We start from the raw sequence: 16619 nt of genomic DNA, 5'->3' as shown, positions 1-16619 counted from the left end.
CACACACACATATATTATATATGTATATATATATATATATATATATATATATATATATATATACATATATATATATACTGTATATTCCTTTACACTATCTTTCTTAACTATTAAACCACTGACACATCGATATATCTCAATTAAGTGACAGGTACACGGACTGGTTTAGTTTTCATCCCTGAATCAGCCCATTGATCAATAGCCATGGTTGTGAAATTCAGTGTTATTACCTTTCACCATATACCGTATTTCCCCATGTATAAGGCGCTCCCATGTATAAGACGTACCTTCATTTTGTCCCCGAAATGTTAAAAAAAAAATATTACGGGAGCTGTCCAAAAAGGCAGGAAGAGTGTAATGGCCGGCTGCTCTGATTGTGATCAGCACACTCTCCCTGCAATCACCCCCCCCCCCCTCCCCCTCCCGCTGCCACTGTGCCTCTGTCCCCCTCCTCCTGGATCCCCGCTGCCACTCTGCCTGTCCCCCACCTGCTGGATCCCCGCTGCCACTCTGCCTGTCCCTCAACTGCTGGATCCCCGCTGCCACTCTTTGCCTATCCCCCTCCTGCTGGATCCCTGCTGCCACTCTCGGCCTGTCCCCCACCTGCTGGATCCCCGCTGCCACTCTTTGCTTGTCCCCCTCCTGCTGGATCCCCGCTACCACTCTCTGCCTGTCCCCCTCCTCCTGGATCCCCCCCCCCCGCTGCCACTGTAACGGTGCCCCGCTACCCCTCTGCTGCCCCTGTAATGCTGCCCCCCCTCCCCTGCATCCCCGCTACCCCTGTATAAGACGCACCCAGGTTTTAAACCCACAATTTTTGGGAAAAAGGTGCGTCTTATACATAGGGAAATATGGTAGTTTTGGTATCTAGTCCTGTAAAACAAAATTTAGTTTTTGCATGTGGGCATAATACCAGACAGGTAACCTTCAGTCTGCAAAAAATGTCCTGATCTGTCCAGCTAGTTCCAACAGCATATATACACAATGTTCCACCCTCTGCAGATGCCACTTTGGTCCTCAGCACTTTCAATGAAAATGAGTGCAATCATGCAAAAACAGACATATGACATCTCAAAATATCATCTGTGCTGCCGGTCCGCAGTTTTGCTCTTTTGTAAATGACCTGTAATGTGCGATGGGTTAAGCTTTGGTGCTGGTAATAAGCAGGCTTGTCAAACACTAATGACACTGTGGACCTGATGAAGAGTATATAAATAATCTATTATTTTATATTTAATTTTATAACATAAGAACAGAATCAGCCACAATTGAATTAGAAGTTGGTCTGAACAAAACTCTCCTCCCCCCACTAGAAACAGTATGTTTGTGTAAGTCAGTTGGTCAAAATTAACATGTCAAAGGCTGTGATCCCTTTCCTGTGGAAAGGTAAACTCCGCCCAGTAGAAAGGTATTATGTTATGTTGCAAAGAGCACAAAGGGTCTCTTGGTGCCCTGCTCCCAGCCTGATAAGACATGCAGACACAGCTCCTTACTGGACATTCTGGATAGTAAGTTGCTTGGGGCCTGGGGAGGCCCTGGCTAGCAGGAAAATGTTATAATGGAGTTTTGAATGAAATAAATGGAAGGTGAGTGAATATGGAAACCTATGGGGGTAAATGTATTAATGTCCGGATTCTTCAACTACGGCGTGTTCAGCGTCTTCGGCGATTAAATTTAAAGCGGCGCTGCATTGTAAAGGGAAGTTTCCCTTTACAATGCAGCGCCGCTTTAAATTTAATCGCCGAAGACGCTGAACACGCCGGAGTTGAAGAATCCGGATATTAATACATTTACCCCATAGTTGGTAATGTGTTTTTGAATGGAAGGCGGTCAAATCTAGATGCATATGTGGTAGCGTATGTGAGAATGAATTATCATTTGTATTTGGTTAGAATATAGCTGAGATATGGAAGTTTGTATACAGATGGTAAATGTGAATGGAATTGTCTGAGTTCAGATAAAATGTTAGTGCAGGAGTTATTTGGAGCTTGTGTTGGTTTTAAAAGTTAGACTTTGGTTTGGTCTGGATAGTGTTACATAAATGCATTCCTTGTAATAATGTTGCAATGCTGTGTAGATATAACATAGGTAATGGTATGGCGTTAGTCTGATTTGTATGTGATTATGTCTTATAATAAGAACTGGGCCCTGTTGCTATGAGAGTTGCATTGGCAGTAAATTAGGCCATTACAAGCACATGTGATTAAGATAGCTGACAATGTGTTGACTCCTGTAATGCTGTACAATTTCTGGAGTTCCTGTTATATTTAGGATGGATTGTTGGTTTAAATCAGGGGTGTCCTACCTTTTAGCTTCCCTGGGCCACATTGGAAGATGACGAGTTGGTTTGGGCCGCACATAAGATACACTAACAATAGCTGATCATCCAAAAAACCATAGAAAACATAGTTAACATATATATATATATGAGAGAAAAAAGTGATATATCTATATATAGATATAGATGTAGATATAGATATAGATATATATAGATATATCACTTTTTTTCAAATCCCCCTATACTTACCTTTCAATCGCCCTGTTCAAAAAATCCTCTCTAGTTATTATACTATAATCACTTTTTGTATTGTTTCGAAGCAATATCAATAAAGTGCATTTAAGCCAGGCATTGTATATCAGGGTGCCCTGACCAGGCCTGCGGTACCTGACATATACTTCACTGTGATCCCAAATTGTGACCTGTTTTGCTAATTACACCACTATGTTAGTTAAGGGATAACAACTTATAATGGGCCAAAGAGAATAATATATAATGCCCCATTAGTATTACAAGTAGAAGTATGTAGCAGGGAGATAAGGTCCATGATGCTCCAGGACCAGGTGACTTTTATTCACTGGTCAGCGTCCCTTGAAATAATAAAAAAAAATCCCCCTTAACTTACCTTTTAATCGGCTTGTTCTCCTGTGCTCTTCTCTTCTTTTCTCCAATTCTGTGCTGCTGATTGTTCTTCTTGCGCGGGTGACTCCTCTGTGCTGCGCTCCGCAATGGATGTTGGGCGTGATGACATCATGCCCGACATTCACTGCGAGCACTTCACGGAGGAGGAGACAAGGGAGGGAGCCGGAGTACCAGCTGACGTGACCGCGTGACCGCAAGGTAAGTATTTTCTTTTCTTTTTTTTGCAGGATTTTTTTTTTCCATTAACAGTGCTGCCCCCTTGCCACAACCAAAACTCCTTCTGGGCCACATTTACAGGCGTGCTGGGCCGCATGCGGACAACCCTGGTTTAAATGGTAGCATTTGTGACTGTTGCAAAAGATATTTGGAATAGATGTCTTTTGTGTAAAATAGACATTTGTATTGAATTTACAAGTATATTATTAGAGGTTTAAGAACTGAGCCCCGCTCAGTTATAGTATTGTTCAGGAAGTGGTTAGATTGTTAAAAGGCAGTTTCTAATGGAAAACTTTGAAATAATGCGGTTTATTGCTGAATAAATTGAAATAGTTAATATGGCAACATGGAGGTGATCTAGAAACTCTCATGTGAAGGGAATGTGGATAGTGAATAATAGCTTTGGACTTTGAGATAAATTAAATGAAATAATAGGAGAATAAATGGTAACTGTACATATGTGAGATGAATGGAGTCTTGTCTGTGAGCCCCCCCCCCCCCCACCCCATCACACACAGGTCTCCTCCCTCCTCCCCCTACACATACACACACACCTTTAGACAATAGGTAGTCAAAACACACACACAATGACTTATATATTTATATAACAGGTAATGAATGTAATGTATTGTCCCAAAATCTATACCTTGTGTAAAATATTGTTACATTGTATACTGTTTTATAATATATACATAAGTTTTACAATTAGAATGTTAATAATACAAAACGTTTTAAATGAAGCTATACTTTGTGTGTAGTTTTTCTTGAAGATATGAGCAGAAGTTATATGAATATTGTTCCTGTGGATTTAAGGGAAATAAGAATTATATTTCTTAGGCTAAATCAGAATTACCTTTGCGAGGAGTTGACGGTAATAGTCATAAATAACGTCATTAAATGGTCATCTATACATTTGCCAGAATATTAGGCATATTACAACCCCAGACACCCTAGAAACCCTTTTACAGAACCAAATTGAGTGGGAAAAACACATGGGAGTGATGCTGTTCAAAGATGTTGTTACACTATTTTAGCAACTCTCTTATTACTCCGACTTATTGTTTAGATTACTGGCATTTACTATATTTTCAATCCCAATTCTAAGTAAAACCACCAGAAAATATTATTAGAGTCTCTAAGCAAAATGAGTTGGTGATATAGGCCATACAAAGATTGATCAGTTTGGAGGTTTTGTTTAATTGAATTGCTAACAAGTGGCTTAGGGATGCAAAAAATTCCCAAGACAAACATTTGACATGTATGGTACTGAGGGTGTAAGCGATGGTCGAAGTGGATGCGTATACCGCCACTTCTCCTACTGACTTGAAGGTAAATCTATCAAATTCCATTCACTTACATTTTTCATACCGCCACTTCTAAATTTCCTCTTCAACCACTGGGTGTGTAAGATATGGTATCCGGTTGCTTTGTCCTGTGATTGACACACACTGTGAGTAAATGTCCTGACAAGGGTGGACTGCATTGTTCTGAAACTAAAGCTGTTTATTTTTTAGTTGATTAATAAGCTTATACTGTATTGCAGTTCTATGTCATTTGCTTATTTTTTACATTCACATCTACTTTCAGACACAAAGGGGTTTATTTATGATGCTGTGATGAGCCAAAAATTCAAGCCAAGAATGGCTATCGCAGCTCTTCTCTCAATTTATCAAGGAGTTCCTTAATGGCTTTAGCTCTGATTTATCCTGGCTATTTTCAGCTACTTACTGCAGTCACCATAGGCCTCCATGGATGGGGACTGTGATCTGACTCAATTTTACAAGCTAAATAAAGGTTTGCTTTTCACCGCCAGCATTTAAAAACTAATGACATTTTAGGATAGCGTTAGCTTACCTTTTTACCTTTTTTGTTTCCTGTGACTCCGGAGAGGCTTCCAAGATCTCTCGGTGGATCCCATGACTATGCTCATGTTAGACCTTCGGATCAATTCCTTCTTTCGTTACAGCTTTAGGCTGCTGGTGAAAGCTATTTTTGCTTTTTGCTATTGTTTAGGAGGGGGAATTGTCTTAATGTATTTTTATAGTAAAAAATGATATAGATCCATAGAAGTGCGTGGTTCCCATGAGTAACTCCAGATTTTGCACCATTACTTTTGACCACACATTTTATGAACAGTATGCAACTTGAGGCTCTGCAACTGTTAGAAAACTACAGTACCCAGAATGCTGGGACTTGTAGTTCTACAAGCGCTGAAGAGCCATAGGTTGCCTATCCCTGCTTTGTATCATTAAAGTACTCATTTACCAAGAAAGAAAAAATAGGTGAAGTAAGTTACACTGCAAAGGGTATTTTATATCATTACCGCATATCAATAGCACAGAGCAGCCAGGCTCATTTGTCAGTATATAATCAAGTGCTTGAGCAAATCTTTAATTTTAAAGGTTTGATTCCATGTAAGACAAAAGAGGAAGCTCTAGTGACTGGAGAGTTGTGAAGACTTGTGAAGCAACTAAATCACTAATTATATATTTTTACATAAGTTTCATACAGTGGAATTAAGAGGACAGTTTGCAAAAATGGTACTGTATGTGTGACTCATGGAGTGCAGAGTTTAATCATGTATTTCCGGCTGCTTTGTCTTGTGATTGACACACATAATGTTTTCTCAACAATTTGGTGTGATGTGCGAGAAGGGTTTGCTGAGGTGATGTGTCATAAGATAGAAAAATAGTCGTCATTCTTTCAGTGCTGTAACATCAGAGCTCTGTGTCTATATACACAACAGTATGACGTATGCTGTGATTGCTGCATGGTATGACTAATGACTACGACTGTGTCACTAGACTAATGTATAGCAACATAACTTAATAGACTAGAATTATATTGTACACTCATATCTCTTTTTCAGTATCAAAGAAGGATTGTTCACTTCTCTTTTAATTACACACCCTATGTGCATGTAGTATTGTATATACAATATGGCAACAGTAACTGATTTCTTTTAATAGTAAAAATAAAATAAAGTATATTTAGCATATCTGTAGTTTCCTGCACCAACACAAAGCACAACGAATCACTCTGCATTAAACTAATTGAATCATAGGTGACACTAGGAGGCTTATCCGGAGTTGGACACATTTGCACCACAACTATATGGAGAAAATTACACTCGCATAAAAAAGTCGCCATGTTTACGTCAGTAATAATAAGTGTGCATACTTACGCACCACAATAACATAGAAAAGACATGAGCCTTGACAGTGTTAGTAATAAATGTGACTTTCACATTACCCTATTTGTACAAAATATAATAATGTAATGTAATGAACAATGTCTTTACAGTTAATAATAAATGCTAGAGTTAAATTTACCAAACAAAATGTAATTAAATACAAATATCTGGTGTTTTCCCCTTTCAAATAGAAATCTTCTTTCCTGCTGCAGTCCAATGGAAATATCAATTAAATAATGCGAGTAAACGTCAGAGACCACATAAAACCTAGCAGCCACTAGAGCTGGAACTAGAGCTTCTGATCAACATCATCATCATTGCATCTATAGCCCTCCGACATCCCTAAGATATACACCTCCAGACTGGTGTATCTGTGTCTGCGTCCAAATCCAAATTGCTGTTACTACCTATGCTTTCCAAAAACCTGCACATGTCCAGTAAGATATTATTGAAATAAAATAGAAGTACGTCCAATGCTACCTAAACCAGAGCCAGATTAAGGAGGGGGAAGCAACGGGGGCACGTTCCTAGGCCCCCTCTGTCAATGGGCCCCTGTCACGAACACCCAGCCTGTCCCAGATACAGCAATCTGAACAGTTGGCAGTGACTGGTATTACCTTAGTTAATTAACAATGAATACACCTTTTCTGCCACCAAGAAGAATTTATTATGGTGTAATACTTATGTTCACCAGAACCACTTATTAATGTTTCACACTTAAATCACATACATATGTAGCATGAGCCTCCCTGGGCTTCGCATGTTCACAAAGAATGCACTAGATAAAATATGTTTAATCTGAAAAATGATTCCAGGGCTTATTTATAAAAAGGTAATAAACAGACATACATTAGGTTGCACAAATAAGTTTCAGAAAATAAAATAGGAAATAAAACCAGAATCCCTACTTACAAGTTCAGGAATTAGCGTGCGTGGAGTATACATTGAGAAGAATGACACATTTCCGTCTTGGTAGAACCTCCTCAAAGAAATGGACAATTTGATGTCTAAGGCAGAAGATTTTTAAACCCTTCTTACAGGCTCTTCACCTCCACCTTAGGTATTTACACTTTCAATTAAGCCAGATTGATTTCCAAAATGACAGAGCTTTCTGAAGTAAATTATTTATCACTAAGATATATGTTTGGGCACCTCAGAGAATCTAACACCTCTGCTCTGCTTGAGTGGCTAGATGGTTTACAACTTCAAAGTTTCAAACTCCCCCGAGATCCTTATCTATCTGGTTAGTTTCAAAAGACTCTGGGCTAGATTTACTAAGCTGCGGGTTTGAAAAAGTGAGGATGTTGCCTATAGCAACCAATTAGATTCTAGCTGTCATTTTGTAGAGGGTACTAAATAAACGAAAGCTAGAATCTGATTGGTTGCTATAGGCAACATCCCCACTTTTTCAAACCCGCAGCTTAGTAAATCTAGCCCTCTGTGTTAATTGCACAGGGCACCTAGGTCAGTCAGCAAAGCATACTTTGAGAGGTTACATAAAATATACATTGTTATACATGACTTCAACAGAAAATAACAATCAGTCATTTTATATATATATATATATATATATATCTCGTCATAGCCCGCCGAACCAGGAGCCAGTGTGGTAGTTGGTGGCTGGCCCCTTCTCCGGGATTAGCCACCTCCAAGAGGTATGTTAATATAATGTGTGAGAGAAAGGGGAGTCTTAATATTATGTGTAAGGGCAGGGAGTTGGGGGGAGTGTTAATATTATGTGTGAGGGAAGGGAGGGTATCTCAATATAATGTGGGTAGGAGATAGGCTATTAATTTAATGGTGGAGTGTAGGTGGAGGCTAATTATTTAATGGGTGCTATTTATTTGTGGGGTGATGCTGGAGCAATTTAATTTATTGGTTGAAATATTTCATTTAATAGTGGGGCCTATTAAATAAGATGGGGTGATGGGACCTTTAATTTAATGCTGGGAAGTTTTGGAATCTATTATTTGAATGTGGGGCTATTTGGAGAGAATGAGATATATTTATTAAATGTGAATATGAATTATTTAATGGCAGTGATGGTTGCAGGAGATAGGTATATTTAGTAAATGTCAATGCTATTAATTTATTGCCGGCTGGGTGGGGGTCTCTGCTGTAATTTAGGTGGGATTTGACTATTAATTTAATGGTGGACTGTGGGTCGACATTAATTATTTAATGGTGTGTGCTATTAATTTATTTGTGGAGTGATGGTGGGGCTATTTAATTTATTAGTGGGGTCTATTAATTTAAGGTGAGGTGATGGGATATTTAATTTAACTCTGTGGTCGTTTTGGGCTATTGATTGAATGTGGGGCTGAGTTTGGGGATGAGGACTATTTATTAAATGTGAATATAAATTATTTAACCAGGGATGGTTGTTGGAAATGGTTATATTTATGGAAATAAATGGAAATGCTATTAATTTATTGCTAGTGCTGTTTGGGGGGAGGAGATAGATCTAGGGCCTGATTCATTAAGGATCTTAGGTTAAGAAGTTTCTTATTTCAGTCTCCTGGACAAAACCATGTTACAATGCAAGGGGTGCAAATGAGTTTTCTGTTTTGCACATAAGTTAATTACTGACTGTTTTTTCATGTAGCACATTAATGAATCAGGCCCTTATTTATCAAATATGAATACTATTATTTTAATGTTGGGGCTGGAGGAAGCCTAATTATTAGACATGTGTCACGATCTGTGAGGAAGTTACCAGCTGGTATTAGCGCAGCTGAGCAAGGTGGCGCAGAGTCTAATGCACACCCGGTGTTCACCATGGACCCCCGCAAGGGAGTTGGTGCTGCAAGAGCGTGTGCAGGTTGCGGTTCTCCGAGACAGCCATCACCGTAATAACAGAGTGGACAAAGCATATTCAATCAATCCAGTCAGAACCAACGGGCAGCAAGGTACAAAGGGAGATCCGAAGAATAGTCAGAGGCAGGCCAGGAATCAGGAAACGAGAACTAGCAGCAAGGTGCAAAGCGTAATTCAAAAGGACAGTCAGAGGAGATAGCCGGGTCAAAACTGGAACTGGATCAGAATACCAACAAAGTGCTGGAGCTGAGTGAAACCAATACTCTGGCACCCTAATGGTGCCAGAGGCTCCTATTTATTCTCTGAGAAAAGCCTTGATAGATGGGCGGATGATCAGTGGTCAGAGACGCTGCTCGCCGACCTGAAGCTAGAATGGTGTCTCGGCATGCTGCGCATGTGTGCGCAGCGTGCCGAAGACAACAGGAAGTGGCCAGTTGCTAGGCAACGGGATGCGGCGATCGGAGCATCATAGGCGGCCGCCTCTCGCACCTAATGTCAGTGCGGAGGTGGCGCCTGACAACATGGGTGCTATTGTCTTAACAACGGGGATGGTTCGCATTTTCTGCATTTCATGAATCGGCATGATCGGGACTTTCAGTTCTTGGTAAAATCGTTAATGATATCGCATCAGGAGAAATTTTCTGTATTGTGTATCCAGCCGCATTCAGGACTTGGTCCAACTGCAAGGACAGCTGGGAGGTATGTGAACAGTATTGCACATAGTATTGCCTATGTATTTGTCTAAAATTTGTCTAAAATGATAACCATGTTACATCATAGGGGCCAACAGATCTTTAATTCTGCACAGACCTGAACCCCTAGATGATATAATTCTTCAGTAAGCTGCTAATTTCCTGCAGGTAACTCATTCATATTAGGATATAGACTTGTAGCCACATCATTTGAAATTGTCCACCTAAACTTGAATAGGAGCAAGAAAACTTATCCTTGGTGTATACTAATATTAATTCCTAGATCAAGATACATGATTATTGTTATATTTAAATCCATATAGAATCTGATTGTACAGAATAAGTAAGTAGCTAATTATCTTTTTACAAGCTAACCTCTTTTCAAGCTAACTACTAGAAACTATTGACAGATATATATGTGAAAGTGGCTTGCTATACATTTGCAAATGTGTGCAACTGAGAATTCTGCATTTTTATGTACAAGTAGAAATAGCAACTCCTTTGCTGGTTATAGCAGTGTGCTGGCTTTTTCACTGTATTTGTTCCTTCTGGATAACCCCACACTTTCAAGCACCTGTCATGAACCTATAAATTGATTGAGCAACTTCCATTTCTGTATTGAAAGGCTTGTTGGCATCAGTAGCTAATGGGGAGTGCTGGTGCTGTATTGCCATTTGGAGGCTTTTTGAGGTACTGCTTGGTAAGTTAGCTCTCAATTTAAAAACACATATATGTATGGCCCAAATATAGGGACCTTCAATGTTTAGAGTTAGGACCACCCAATTAGGAGAAGCGCCTTGACGTGGAAAATGTGTGCAAATGAGAAGTCTACATTTTTATGTAGAAATAGCAACTCCTTTGCTGTGTATAGCAGTGTGCTGGGCGATTTTTCTCTATATATGTGAAAGTATAAGGTCATTGCCTAGTTATTTCAGCAATTTGAGATAAGATTCTGAGAGGAAAGCATTTTTTGTCTTTTGCCTGATAGGTAGGTAGATAGATAGATCTCAGAGCATGTGCAAAGGTACCCTAAAATTTTGCTATGGGGTGTTATTGTATTCCACCCATGGTATTATAGATAAATAAACGTGGAATGGATAGATATTATCACGCAGCTCACCAGTTTCGCCCCGTGTGGTTCACTGTGTGCTTTGGTTTCCCTTGGTCAACGGATGCCATCTTGCCTAGTGGTCTGCGCATGCGTTTCCCTGGGAACCTTCAAAACCTCTGCTCTGCAGTGTTTGGTTCATCTGCAGCCAGTTCCCTTTATAAGGGTCCTCCTCCCTTTAGTGGGTGTCAGATCATCAGGTCTCTCTACCCGATAGGAAGCATTCCCTCTGACTCCTGTTGTTACTGACATCGTGAATGGTGCAGCTTATTGCTACTCAGAAGTCCTGTGCTGCTCCCTGCTTCTCAGCAACTACCTGTGCAGCTCATCACTACTCAGCAACACCTGTGCAGCTCACCACTCCTCAGCATTACCTGTGCAGCTCTGAATACCTGTGCTACCTACTGCTTCTCAGCAACTACTTGTGCAGCTCATCACTACTCAGCAATACCTGTGCTGCCTACTGCTTCCCAGTAGTACCTCTGCAGCTCATCGCTTCACCACCATATTGGCTCAGCCTATCTCACAGTCAAGACCTGTGGCTTCTCTGCAGAGCATCGCTCATCATTGGTCCTGTTCCAGCATTATAACACCTATGTGGATTTCAGTGCTATTGCTCTCTGCAGCTCATCGCTTCACCGCCATATTGGTTCAGCCTCCCTCACAATCAAGACCTGCAGATTCACCACAGAGCATCGCTCATCATTGGTTCCGTTCCAGGGTTATACACCTGTATGGACTGCAGTGCTCCAGCGCTCTGCCGTGCATTTCTTCACCTCTACTATTGTTCTGGCTAACAGCTACTCGGTGGTTCTGTGCATTCACTGCTCAGCGCCCCCTAGAGGACCACGACCTGCGGTGGAGAGCAGCCAAGACCATATTCCCTTGCGGGAATCCCTTGTGAACACCTTTCCACCGTTTGACTCCGCACCTCTATGGGGGTAAGTTGTCCCTCCAGCAGCAATCAGGACCATTCCCATTATCCGGCTTTCGTGACAGATATGAGAAAGATATTAAAGATAGATAAATATGGTAAAAATAAACACTAATAAAACAAGACTATGTATTACCAACCAGAAAGAGGTAAGAAGTCTCTGCTCGCTAACTTACAATCTATAGTAAAATAGAAGTTTGATAAGTACCACATATTGCATGTAGGTCCCACTGGATTGCAATGTTATTAACTGCCATGTGGGGCTATGTGATCAAGCCACACAACAATATCAGTTGGGGACCAGAGGGTTGAGTATTGAAACAGAATACATTTATGTTTTGTGTGAACTGTGTTGAGAGGTTGTAATTAGGTAGAATGGCGTAGGTAAAGAAGGTGGTGTGGACATCTGACAGGCTTGTCTAGAGTGGTATGTTTTCAGGGAATGCTTGAAGGTTAGGAGGCCTAGGGAAAGTATTGTTGTTTGAGGGAGTTAATACCAGAGAATGGGTGCAGCCTGAAAAATGCCTATAACCAAGACTTGGGAGCAAGCGATGAGTATAAATGAAAGTTACAGATCTTGGGCAGAGAGATCTGGTTGGAAGCTATTTTGAGATAAGCAAAGAGATAGCGAGGTAATGTAAGAGATTGGACTTGTAGCGTCCAACAGTGCAATGTAGTGATGCATGTTGATTGTCGTGTCAATAATACTTCTGTATGAAACAACATTCATGCATAACAGTTGTAAGAGAGGTAGTCTGAAAGGAATAGTTGAAAAACCTGATCAAGAACATTGAGACTCTGTTGATTATAGTTATTCTGCTGAGTGAAGCTACATCTGTGTGAAGGATATAATATAAGTTGGTCTTTATTTGTAACAGAGTATTAACTTATTATGTATGAATTAAATGAATGTATTGGGCAGTAAATTACACATGTATAGATTAGGAAGTAGGGAAATATATAGTTTACATATATTGTATTTGTTGAATATTTGTTTTATTTAAAATAACGCAAAAATTACACCTACGTTATATATTTTATTTTAATGTGATTGTTTATTAATAAATGAAATCTGATCAAACAAGTTTTAGAGGGAGGAGGATTTGGTTAAGACAATGATCCCATTATTTTGCAGGGTACCTTCCTATAAATTGTAACTAAATTATATTTATGCATTCAAGAAATGGTAGTCAGACCAATCACATGGGTACTATGGCACTTCCCTTTGGGAGGAGTTTCCCAGTACCTTGTAATTTGACAATGCCACCACCATCATCATCATCATCATCACCTTAAGAATGAATTGAACAAGTAAAACTTATTGTCCATTGTGGTGGGTTAACAAGTCACCAGACAAAGTCTTGAGCCTGGGTCAAACAGGAGCTTTAGGATCCACAGCAATACACGTGAACAGCAAACCAAAGCAGTGCAGAAGGTTCAGGATATGGTGTTCTCCAAGACAGTTACCAGTGTAGTGTTGGATAAGAGAGGTCAGGACGGTCCGGGTCTAGCCAAATCAGGAGGAGGCAAAACCGAGGGATGATCCAAAGAGCAGTCAGACTAGCCGAGGTCACAACAAGCAGGCGAGAGTAAACACAATCCAGGAAAATGGTCAGGGAGCTGAGTTCACAACAGAAAGCAGAAGCAGGTACAATCGAGAAGAGTAGTCAAGGGAAGCCGAGTCAAACCAAAGAAGTAGCAATCAAACAAACAACAATGCTGGAGACAGGATACCTGATACTCTGGCACCCTAATGGTGCTAGAGTAGCGGAATTGTGACCCTGATTGGAGGAAAGGAGTGGGCGGTCAGACATGCTGAACGTCAAAACTAATGATAGCGTCCCGTTGCCTAGCATCGGGAAGCTCTATTGCACATGTATCTGACTGTATGAGGATGGCCGGGGATGCTGTGTGCCTGTTGCTTAGCAACAGTATGCCCCCGGCCGAAACTGACTGGCAACCATCCCTGCACCACGGGAGCACTACGGGGACAGTGCCTGACAGGACATTTAGTCTGGGAGCACATTGTTGCCCCATATAAACCATATAATAAATATCTAATTCCTCCTAAATTTACATCCTATAATTGATATTAATAGTGATCGAGCACATATTCATAAATAGGAATATAATTGGCAACCCATATGTCAAATAAAGCTGTCTGTCATGCAGGGAATGGAAGGAAATAAGTACTGGATCAACTGATCAACTTTCTTAGCCTTATTTGGTGTCTATGCATTGGTAAATTTATACTAGATTGATTTATGATAAACTTGGGTGGGTATCACACTCACAATGCTATTTATAAGCATTGGGGATTAAAAGTGAGTTGTAAAGTTGAGGTTGTAACATTCTGTCATTAGTCTAGCTGCCCAATCACAGACCATTACACCAGCAGAGGGGAAGAAAGCTATAAGCAGTCTTTAAATAACTTGTTCACATAAAAATTAGGGTTAAGCTGGATACACATTACAGAAAATTACTGCAAATGCGGTTTCTGTAACGATTTTACCAACGACTGAAAGGTCTGATGAGCATGCAAATTTATGTGTACATACGATTTACCTTCAGATACGTGTTCTTCATCTCTCATAGTCATCTGCTGAAAAGATTGCCTCTCTGCATACTCTATAAAGATCTACCTACACTGCTGGTGATTAGTACATACACACTTTCACATGTGCCAGACATTGTTCCATCATTGATCGTTATTTTTAGGAAGTTTATAAAACCAAGTGCTTTGGTACGAGAAAACATGATCGTGGAAGCGTACACACTAATGCGACATCTTACCAAATGGTCGTTTATCGTGTGATCGGCATGATAATTGGATGAAAAACCTTTAGTGTCTATCCAGCTTTAGTAATTTGGGTACACAATGACATTTCCTGCCAGTCCCAATCACGCATATGTTACTCGTATGTAAGTTTATATTTTCTACTTTTATTTTATAATTGTTTTTTCTGTATGTTGTATGTCATCTTAATGAACTGTTTTTAGATTCTGTAAGCATTGTACCTTTATTTCATATATACAATTTCAATGTATTACTCAAGACAAATCCATATTCTGTTTAGAAGGGATAGATTGCTTAGATGTGTTAACCCTTTAAATGCATGTGTGGGAGTGTTTAACTCCTTTACTTATCAATGCAGAGTTAATTAATAAAGTTACAGGCTTCTATTGGCCTTAAACAGTAGATGGTGGCATCTATAGGTGTATATGGAGTGAGTGTCAGTTACATCTGTAGCCTACGGTATAGGTGAGTGTAAGTTTGAGTGCTGGAATTCCATGCAGCCCTTTAAAGTAACTTCCAAGTAATGAGTGCGCTGAATGTAGTTTGTGACACTTTAAAGTTAGCGAGGAGAAGTTTCTTGATATATTAGAGGTGATAATTTGATAAATCATGACTCGGAGAATCCATGCCCTCACAGGCCCTTCAGTGGAGAGATGTAAGACTTCCACCCACCCCAGGCACCAGCCAAGACTAAACTGAATATAATCCCTTAAATGGACCCAAATCCCTACCCTATGAGGAATGGGTGGGACTTCCTCCAGACTCCTAGGAGGTTAACCCATTCCTCAGATGTGGCAGTTTCTCACCCTGCCACATGCATCTACATAGCATACCAAAACTGATTTAGCTCTTAGCTTATTAGGAAGTGTTGCAAAAATATCAGTGATGTTAATACCAACTGTACACTGAAGAAACATACATGAGATTATTAAGCATTTGGAATGTCTCTTTGGTGATCATACTTTAGTGCTCACCCACAGATGAATGCACTTATTCTCACAAACATAAAGTACCTAAAATTTGTGGAAATTGCTGATAAATTACATGGTAGAGTTGATGGGTGTCATCACAATAAAAACGAGTTTCAAGGATCTACTGGACAACCATTTCTGCTCCGCAGCTGGACATATGGTGCTCAAGTACCATTGCTGTTGCCATCTCTGTTCAGCTGCTTGACCCACTGAGCTCAACTCAACACCTCTTCTTAGAACCGTGTCCAAGTGCATAAGCCATTATCCCAACCAGGGTGATGGAAAAGTAACCTCCACCTCCTCCACTGCCTTAAGTAACCTGGATTAACTGCTCCTCCCCACTCTCTCAATACCTACCAACCAATCCACATTCATCCACATTTTGTACATCACTTCACCATGCATCTACTCAATTTACTTTCTCTATTTCTCCTATTCACTTTCACCACACTTCTCTGCAAACTCCTCTCTCCAGCACCTATTTCTCTATCTCTCTGTTAGGAACCCCTCCAGCCAGTGCAACAAAACCCGGAGTCTGCTCTGAAAGTCTGGTGTTCACTGGAGCCCCTAGTGGCGGGGACAGACTTGGCCGCAGACAAACAGAGGGTCGTGAGATGTGCACTGACTGGGGAGAACCCAGCGATAGAGTGTAGGAGCAAACAGCAAAGTGAATCCAAGCAAGGATCGAGGGCCGGCAGCAGACAGCGAAACCAGTAAACAAGCCGAGGTCAGAGGTCACAGGCGAAACAGCAGCATAAGAGTCCAGGCAGTAGATCAGGCTCAGAAGCACAGGTTCAGAGTCCAGGAACAGGCAAGGGTCATACACGGGTAATCAATCAGAGGTAGAAACACCACCACAGGAACAAGGTAGCAGGCAGCAGCACTGAAAACAGGACGCTATAACCGGCAGTGAGGCTGCAGACCTCACTGCCTTAAATACACAGACAGACCAATCAGGGCTTGCCCCTAGA

This window comes from Mixophyes fleayi, chromosome 1, assembly GCF_038048845.1.
Source record: "Mixophyes fleayi isolate aMixFle1 chromosome 1, aMixFle1.hap1, whole genome shotgun sequence".
NCBI lineage: Eukaryota > Metazoa > Chordata > Amphibia > Anura > Limnodynastidae > Mixophyes > Mixophyes fleayi.
This window is presented reverse-complemented; position numbering follows the sequence as displayed.